Consider the following 10,596-nt stretch of genomic DNA (forward strand, 5'->3'; position numbering starts at 1 on the left):
ACTGGTGGCGCCGCTACTCAAGAGAGTTGGCTACCACGAACTATTAAAAGAACAAATAAAATCATTTAGAGCTCGTGGGTCTGATAGAATTAGCCAATGATACGCTTAGCTACTGCCAGTAGCAGACGATGCAGTTAGTTACAACTCTAGCCGGTAGTGTCGCAGAATTACTTTCGTTTCATTGTGGGAACGATTTGAATTTCCATTAGGAATATAGGGAGTGGTTCATCAGGGTTCGTATGCGTCCCGTTTTTGCAAGTAAAAAACCTGATCACCTTGGCCATAGGGCCATTTCGTTATGAGTAACGATGCGTAAAAATAGAAAAAGGGAAAAAATGTTGGGAATAGAAGGTTTTTCAATCTAAACTGGCAGAATTTCTCCAATCGGATCAGCCATTTGGGCTCCACTATAGTAAGGCACTAGGTTAAAAGGGAGTTACCGTGGCCCAGTATTTTTCTAATTTTTGTGGTTTAAATGTAGATTTCGATTAGCTGTATTCAATGGTACTACTTTTTGATTTCTGGAACGGATGACTTTAAGGTCAAATTAGGGAGTCAAAAATAATGGGATTATTTGGGCAATGAGAATCAGTGACTGATTAGGACGAAATGGGTGTCATTCGATTTATATCCACACGTACATAATAACTGATATGCCATTTTTTCGAAAATTCCATTTTGATCCGGAAAATTAACGAAAATCCAAGATTCAAAATTTCAAATTTTCGTTAATTTTCTGGGTCAAAATAGAAATTTCGGAAAAATGGAATATCAATTCTTCATGTACGAGTTGAATGACACTCATTTCGTCCCAGTCAGTCACACGTCCGCATTGCCCAAAATCCCGAATTTCGTTAATTTTCGGGGTCAAAGTAAAATTTTCAGGAAAATGGCATATCAATTATTCATGTGTGTGTGAATATGAATCGAATGACACTTCCTTCGTCCCAGTCGGTCAGTGGTCCTCGTTACCCAAATGATCCCACTTTTTCTTTGGGAACCCTAATTTGACCTTGAAGCGGTCGGTTCCAGAAATTAAAAGTGGTGCCATTGGACACAGCTCATCGAAATCCCACGTCTCCAGTTCAACATACAGTTCGGATGGAACGTACAAGCACACAAAAAAGATGCGGGAAACGTGCACATGGTTGTCTGAGGGAAACTCGAATCCATTTCCCAATAATACTGTTTTGTTAGTTTGGTTATGGCCAAAGGAACAGCCTGCTGAAGTGGCAACATTGTTTTCTCATTTAACGCAGAGTCCCTTACCAGAATGGGGACGGAACGACTAGTGCAACTGTAAAAATTCCATTTTAGATTGTAAACTAACAACTACTTCCAATAACTTTTCTCTCTTTCATTTTTTTTTTTTTTTTACTCAACAAAGTTGGCCTTCAGCCCCAGACTTTCGATACACCCTGTATATACTTATTCTATACTCTCGCTTACACGGACGTTTCTCCTACATAAGGAAGCCGAATTAGCAAAACCGCCGGAGTACTGAGAGCGTTTAAAATCTATGAATTTAAAGACCATGTTATGAATTATTTACTTGACACAGCACAGATTTAGTCACAAATGTCATACAATCTAGTTTAATATATAAAATTGAAAGTGACTATGTTTGAGAACCACTCGGCCGATCTTGATCAAATTTTCAACATAAATGAGGTTAGGGCCTGGGATGCTTTTTATTATTTCACTTTGACGGTAGAACTTAGAGGAGGGGAGGGAGGGGTATATATATATATATATATATATATATATATATATATATATATATATATATATATATATATATATATATATACAGGGTGATTCAATAAGAACGTACCAGGCCTATATCGCAGCTAATGCTGCACGTAGAGCCTTCAAACAAAAAATTGCATTACCAAATCGTATGCAATAAAAATAGTAGCGAGACCAGTGGCGTCTCATGAATACCTCCAACGGGGAGCAATTCAAAATTTGAAATGGAAAGTAGTATAACTGTTGGAATCGTTCGAAAGGACATTAAATGTCATGCAACTTTTAGAAGACAAACTTTGTCATATCCTTTCCCATTTAGTCGCTAGAGGTGTTGTTGCAGACTTCCCCGTAGCAGGCCTTCATCTCAGCTAATAATGCACATAGAGCCGTCAAAGAAACAATTGAAATACCAAATCGTATGTGTAGAATGCAATAAAAATAGTAGCGACATCAGAGGCGTATCGTGAATATCTCCAACGGCGGTCATCTGCAAAATTTGACATGGAAACAGGGGTTGGTTGTGCCTCCATTGAAACAAGCGCACAATGGGAGAAACGTCGAGAGGAAACACGTTGGCATATTTCTTCCTCTGTGGCTGCAACACGGTCGCATTACTAGGTGAAAGTCAGATGATATATATAAATGATCGAAAATGACTGATATTAGTGTTGAATCTATAGTTTTCGAGGTCGCTGAGACGAACAGTGACACTTTCGATGCCGTTTAATATGAAACGTATTTTACGTCCAAAATGAAACGTATTTTCCCGTGCGAAGAACGGGAAATCTGTGGATAACAATATAAATTGAATACAAGTACTTCTATAATACGATTACCTGTATACATAAAATTTTGCAATCTTTGTTCAGTACGGGCACTTTGGAAACAAGTCACTAATTTCTCTTTGTTTTAGTGAAAATGCTCGTTGTGCTTCTTTGCTCGTGGTCTCGGTATCGATTCCTGATTGTATACCTTCTTGAGATAAAACTGTCTAGATATTTTGTTTTCAATAGTCTCTCTAGAACACAATCAAAAGAAAGAAATACACGTTCTCTTCCTACCTTACATGAACAGAAGCTTCGTTATTAGGGACAGCAGCTGATCCAGTTTGAGGATACGATATCCTCACGGATTCCGGATTAGCAAGTGACTCCCTCAAACCTTTAAATAATAAAAATAAGAATAAAGAGAAAATGAAATGAAATCTTAAGTTTTACGTCCCACGCTTATGCCGGTTAAGCTAAAGGAGACGGTGATTATGAGAAATGAGTGAAATGGTGGAATGAAGAAAGTGGGAGGAAACGGGAGAACCCCAAGAAAACCCACACACACGGTGTTTGTCCACCACAAAGTTCACTTGGCAGGAGCAGGGTTTGAACCCAGGAGCCCATGCACCAGAGGTGAACGTTCTACCAGTGAGCCACCGCGGCTCCAAGAATAAAGAGAGTCATAGAGAACTGTAAGGACAGATTGCAGATATTCATACCTTTTTTAAAAAATCGATAAACAAGGAGATAGTTAAATCTAGACCGGATATGGACAGTATATGGATTTTTTGGAACCATTTGAGAAACATCAATTTGATTTGATTTTAACTTTAGTGTCCCTTTCAGCGGCGAGGCTATATGAAACGTGGACCTACAGCTTACCATGAGATCCGAATAATATGAGCTCCCGCCGGGAATCGAATCCAAGTTTCCCACACGAAAGGCGCGTACATTATCCGCTTAGTCACGAGGGATTGAGAAAAACACAGAGTGGTAGTTAGAAATGGACAGGAAAACTACGGTGAAGAACAATGCAGGGGGTTATTGACAATATATTTATGAATGAAAATTGGAGAATGATTATGTACAACCTAGGTGTAGAGTGTGTTGCGGATGAGGATAAAAGACGTGGAAATTATGGACAAGGCAAAGGGAGAAAAGAAAATGAGAAAAATGAGATATTTCACTTTAACATCTCATGATTATGCCCTTTAGTCTAAGGGAAGCAATGATTGAGGCAAGTGAATGATGATGCAATAATTGGTGGAATGAGAATGTGGGTGGAATCGAGAGTACCAGGAGAAAACTCACGAACACAACGTTGTTCCACCACACTTACTTAACCTACAATCGAACCAGAGACCGCACGACCTAGATATAAGCGCTCTATCACTGAAGCATCGTGCCCTTCAACAGGAAAGGAGAGTGAAATAAAATAAAAGCTCTGGAGCGAGTATTGAAAAATGGCTATTGCTGTATAGAAGATAAATCATAGAGAAGAAAATAGAAGAAAGACTTCAAGTTTCGTTTGAGTTCAGATTTAGCAAATGTGATAAATGAATGGAAAAAAAATATTTCAAGATGTTTATGAAGAAAGTAGAAAATAAAGAGAAAAAGAAATAAAACTGAACAGTGAAATAGAAGAAAACACCAGAATCAACTTCCTCGATGTAATAATAATAATAATAATAATAATAATAATAATAATAATAATAATAATAATAATAATAATAATAATAATAATAATAATAATACGAGGGTTACTACAAAAGTCATAGTAACTTTTTTTAAATAAAAATGGGAATGAAACAAGAAATTCTGATATATAAAAATGGAAGATTAGTACATATGTAAACGTTACACATGAGTGGGTTGGACATATATATCATATATATCCTCACCAGGAAGTAGTACGAGAAAAATGAGTACAACGAATTCCGAAGTATGGACAATTTAAGATAATAAGTATCATCTCTCTATGTCACTCCCCCTCTTCCCCGTCGAATTTTTGGAAATCCTTCTTTATTTTGGGACTTTACGTCACAAATCCTATGCACTGTCAAAATTTCAAGTTTCTAGTTTAAAGGGTTTTTCCCGGATATTGATCACTACGTTACTTACTCACTCACTCAGGACATCTTTTATATACAGAGGTTAAATGTTTCAAGAAATATCTCATTTGTCCTGAAAACAAGGATAAAAGTGACGTTGAATGCAGGGGAACGTCGTCCCCTCACTTCCAAAAGTTACCTATGGCGTCCCTTCACTTCCTAAAAAAATTATAATGGGCAAAGATAGGTACGGGGGTGGCGTGACGTCATCCGTCCCTTACCTTGTCAGATCCCTGTCTTACCCCTGCCTGAAAGAATCCAGAACGGGTAGTTTATATTAGGGGTTAGTTTTTTTAAACTATTTTCTCAAATACGACTCAGAGGATTTTGCTCATATTTCTTAAATAAATTTCCACTATTAATCTGACAATATGCCGTAACGCATTTGAAGTGAAAAAAATATACAAGAAATAGTTTGCTTTTCAGGCGACTTTTTTTATTATTTTATTTATTACAATTTTCTCAAAAACAACTCAGGCCATTTTGTTCATATTTCATTTATAAACTTCATTGAGAAAAAAAAAATGTATGTGACGTACATAAAATCATATGTTACATTTGTAAATCCTGTAGTTTTTGGACAACATACAGCAAACGTATAAGTGAAAATGCATGTTTTATAATACTTTCTAAATACGTGTTCCATTTGTACGTACTTTCGATATAAAACAATATAGGCGGGCATTATCTTACTTACAAATGGACGTATATAATATATAGCTGGCGAAGGTAACTTACATATATGTATGTAATATAAGAAAGACTGTTAGTATCAGACATCCTGCAACGGCATGATGTAACATATAAGGGCAGTACCTATGTAACATACGGATAACGTATGCTCCGTACTGATTTCTGTAGTAAGCAAGAATATTCCGTATATTTGTACAATATATCACTGTCCGCAGAACGGATTTTTCTCACAAGTAAACCTTACGTTTGGGTGAATCGAGTTGCTGACTGAGACACATATGAGAAAGTAGTACTAAATGTGGTCAGTATTTCAGTGAAGTTGTAGGTGCGAAGCTCCAGGGGTTTAGGAGATACAGCTACCAGAACATCACATGGAAGTACAGAATAGTCTTTATACAGTTGGAGATAAAAGCTCTGTAAGACCTCTTGTAACGACAAAAGGTGAATAACAAATATATGGGTACATATTAAGACTAGGGGAAGTCATATAGTAAGGGTATACTTGACGGCGGCCATCTTGAAATCCGCCATTTTGAATTAAGGTTAAGTTTTTAAAATAGGAATAGGGTCATGTGATACATGATTTAAGGCGCAAATTTAATCAGAAGAACAATGGTGACGTTAATTTTGATTTACGCGCAATTGGTAAAAAGTTACAGGGAAATTAAATATTGTTGCAGCATATGTATTAGTCCTTTACCCCACCTTGTAAATTTTGTGTTAATGATAATAATTAAATAAAAAGCAGGTGCATAAATGGTAAGAGTTGCCTTGATGGCGGCCAATTTCAAATCCGCCATTTTGAATCAGACATAAGTTTTAAACAAAACGAATAACATTGACACCTTATTAATAGCAAATTTTACCATAAATCCAACGGTATAACCATATTTGCTTTATCATTAACCAGCACAAAATTAAATGGAAATAGAGTAATGCAATAGATGACTTCGGGCTCACAGACAAGGTGAGCAATAGTACAGTGAGGACAAGAGCGAGCGAGAAACAGATGTGAATAGGATACAAGAAAAACAACGAAATGGCGTGCAAGTACAGCATCAAAACAACTAACATTGTAACGCCACCATTGTATTTCTGATTAACTTCTAGCCCGAAGTCATCTATTGCATTACTATATTCCCATTTAATTTTGTGCTGGTTAATGATAAAGCAAAAATGGCTATACCGTTGGATTTATCATAAAATTTGCTATTAATAAGGTGTCAATGTTATGCGTTTTGTTTAAAACTTTTGTCTGATTCAAAATGGCGGATTTGAATTTGGCCGCCATCAAGGCAACTCTTACCATAGACCTAATATTTATGCACCTGCTTTTTATTTAATTATTATCATTAACACAAAATTTACAAGGTGGGGTAAAAGACTAATACATATGCTGCAACAATATTTAATTTCCCTGTAACTTTTTACCAATTGCGCGTAAATCAAAATTAACGTCACCATTGTTCTTCTGATTAAATTTGCGCCTTAAATCATGTATCACATGACCCTATTCCTATTTTAAAAACTTAACCTTAATTCAAAATGGCGGATTTCAAGATGGCCGCCGTCAAGTATACCCTTACTATATGACTTCCCCTAGTCTTAATATGTACCCATATATTTGTTATTCACCTTTTGTCGTTACAAGAGGTCTTACAGAGCTTTTATCTCCAACTGTATAAAGACTATTCTGTACTTCCATGTGATGTTCTGGTAGCTGTATCTCCTAAACCCCTGGAGCTTCGCACCTACAACTTCACTGAAATACTGACCACAATTAGTACTACTTTCTCATATGTGTCTCAGTCAGCAACTCGATTCACCCAAACGTAAGGTTTACTTGTCAGTTCTCCGGACATTACAACATAATTATGTAATTTCTCATGAATAAATTCAGAAGGGGTAGTTTATTGTTGGGATCAGTTTATTTCTGGTTGATTTTTCTCAAAAACGACTAAGGCGATATTGTTCATATTTAATTAATAACATTATAATGTGAAAATCACTTTTTGCGAAAATATCCACAAGATATAGTTATTTATTACAATTTCCTCAAATATGGTTCATACATTTTTGTTGATATAAACAAATATTTCATTAATTACCCTAATATATGGTGTTACGACATTTCTCATTAAAAACTCCACAAAGAGTAGTTTATTTTAGGGGCTGAGGTTTCTTTAAACACATTTTTCCAAAAACATACTTCTGTTCCTGTTTCTTACATACAGATTTCAGTAATAACTGCAGTTTACCGTAATATGATTTGGTTCAAGAAGTTTGAGCGAAAAAGTTTAGTGCAGTGAATCGTACCTTTCATTTCCTTTGCTTTAATGATTGCGTTTTATGTGTGTGTCTATTTAATCCATGCTGAATGTTTCTGATAATAAAAACAAACTAATATTCCGGGGTTATGCTTAATAATAAGTAGCTACTGTCCATAATGGTTGTTATTGTTGTTATTGTAAGCTCCCGCTTAGCCCAATGGTTAGCACTTGTGTTTTCAGTACTATAGTCTCGAATCAATTCACGGTGCGAATTTAGAGATTCAACATCGTGAGGTCAATGTTCGTAGTTTGAGGGAAATGTCCCTAATCTACGGAAATTTCATAGGTAAATTTAGTAAAAAGGGAAAAAGTGATTTTTTTTTTTCGATAAAACCAGGGGAGTAAAAGTGAGAGGGAACGTGGGAGGATCTCGTTTTCTCACTTCCGAAAAAAAAAAATATCTATAGCGTTCTCCACTTTCTGAAAAAAAAATTGCAATGGGTAAAGATAGGTAAGGGGGACGGCGTGCCGTCAAACGCCCTCCTACCTTTTCAGATTCACCTTTACCCCTAGATATAAAACCTGAAAATCCAGGGAAATTCTCTAGCTGACTGATTGACCAATATAAATGCTTCAATTTTTCTTTGTTCTTTAGAAATAAACCAGTGTTTCTTCCAGACCTGTTTTTTGGGGAGCACTGTCCCCCTCCGGAGCTCTGAGAGTGCCACCGGAGCAGACCAAAATAATACGTTTATCAGCAGTGCGTCCCCGGAATACTGAGTGTGCCCCCCCCCCCCCGGAATATTATTTCTGAAAGAAACACTGAAACCAATGCAATAGCAACAGTGTGTGTGTCTTTTCAAAGTGGCATAATTTGAACCGATTGTTGGCTGGGTGTATTCGTGTAAATTTTTTTGTTAAAAAAAAAAAAATGAAGGAAAAGTTAAAACAAAAAAGAAGCAAAAGACAAATGTGGTTGACACTTCCTTTAATCTCATCACCTAACTTCTGTCATAGGAATTGGATACTCAATAAACTAGGGAAAATTGGATTTTAAAATGGGGAAATTTTTGTGTCAGTTAGAGACTTGCATGGGCCAGGCTTGGGCGGGCCGACACTGATTTCTCTTCAGGTCGGGACGGGCTGGGGCCGATTAATTGCAATTCTTTAATAATTATTGACTTTCGTTAAACGGTAATTAGAATAAATGCAAACGTTGAAGAAGTGTGCCCGTGAAAAATGTTACAAAATGAAACTTTTAAATTTTATCGGGCCCGGGCCGGGCTTGGGCCAAGAATATTAAAAACTTATCGGGCCGGGCCGGGCCGGGCTCGGGCCGAAAATCTCTAAAATTTTTCGGGGCCGGGCTGGATAAAATTCGGGACAGGTACATTCAAGCTGGATTGGGCTCGGGCCGAAACATTCGGCCCAAGCAGGTCCCTAGTGTCAGTCGAGGGATTTTTTTTTTCAAGAAGACCTACGAACACTGCGTGAAGTAATTAAGAGGTAACGCTCAAGTAAAAAAACAGAAATAATATTAATGCCCCAAGAATGGCCAGCTCGCGGACCAAAGATAAATCAGACAAGAACAATTGTTTGGATCACCAAAGTCGCTGAGGTCGATCATATATAACTAGCAGAAATGCCCTATATCTCACGGGAAGGATATTTAATGAACATGAAACCAGAAATTTGAATATTGTATAAATTGTCTGTTTTCTTCATCTCTTTTATAAGTAGAATTTTGAAAACATTAAATAGCGTTCACTCGTTTGTAGTGAATATTTTATACACTAAATTTCGCACCAACTTCAGCAAATCCTAAAGTTTGGCATTGTATAAATATAAAATTTGAAATTAGAATAGTATATAAATCGGCCTTTCTTTCCCTTTAGAATTGGATTTTTAAAAATGCTTAAAAAAGTTTTCCCTTATTTTTAATGAACTGCTTACATATTTAATTTCACAGATCCAGCTTAAACAAATCCTCACATTATGCCTTTTCTGAATGAAGAATCAGAAATTTCAATATTATATATATATTGTTCCTTTAGCCCCTTTAGAAGCAGAACGTTCAGAAACATTGAAACACATATTCCCTTACTTTTAATTATTTATTTGATTTGATTTTATTTATTCACAAAATTTCATACAGCGCTACTCCGATTAGCTAAAACTGTACAACATAAAGACAAAAATTTAAAAAAAAAAAAAAAAAGGTAAAATACAGAAAAAGTTTAATTTTTCAATATACAAGGTTCTCATCAAGTGAGTTCTAAAGTTTCTCTCTGAGGTAGAAATGTTACATCCTGTTGACAATGTGTTGTAATCGTGCGTTAGTCTGTAAAACAAAGGAGCTCTTTACAATCGATAACCTAGATGTCTCATAAGTTAGCTAATTGCGAGAACGAGTTCGACGGCGAGCAACACGAAAGTTAATCTGTGATAGTAAAAATTCAATTTTACATTGATGATCTTATACAGGTAAAGTAAGTCAGCTCCGCAGTGTCCTTTGTCAGGGGAACGTAAGTTCATTAAGAAATTAGTTCTTGTTTCGAGTAATTACGGAACTCAGGAGTTCTAAATCTAACTACGGCAAGAAAGAAGTTTAATGCATAGTCAATGCGAGATAGATTAGTAGGTACAGCCATGTTCCATACAGGAGAACAATGTTCAATGGTCGGATAAATAAAAGCATTATGGAACATTGTAAGTGCAGAGAGAATATGTATTTCCGGAAATCTAAAGAGTAGACCAAATAGTTTCATTGCTCTAGATGAGATCGAACTGATATGATGTACAAAAGATTTTTTCCATCAAAGACAACACCTAGATCTTTTCTAGATGAAATGCGTTTCATAGGTACATTGTTAACATTATATACTTGTAAAAGAACATTCTTTTCTAAGGAAAAAGAGATTGTAGTACCTTTTTTGGGGTTTGGAAACAGATCTCAGGTAGAGCACCAATTACATAACATATCTATTTCAGTTTGCAGTGAAGCAT

This window comes from Thermobia domestica, chromosome 14 (genome assembly GCF_964235325.1).
Source record: "Thermobia domestica chromosome 14, izTheDome1.hap1.1, whole genome shotgun sequence".
Taxonomy (NCBI): domain Eukaryota; kingdom Metazoa; phylum Arthropoda; class Insecta; order Zygentoma; family Lepismatidae; genus Thermobia; species Thermobia domestica.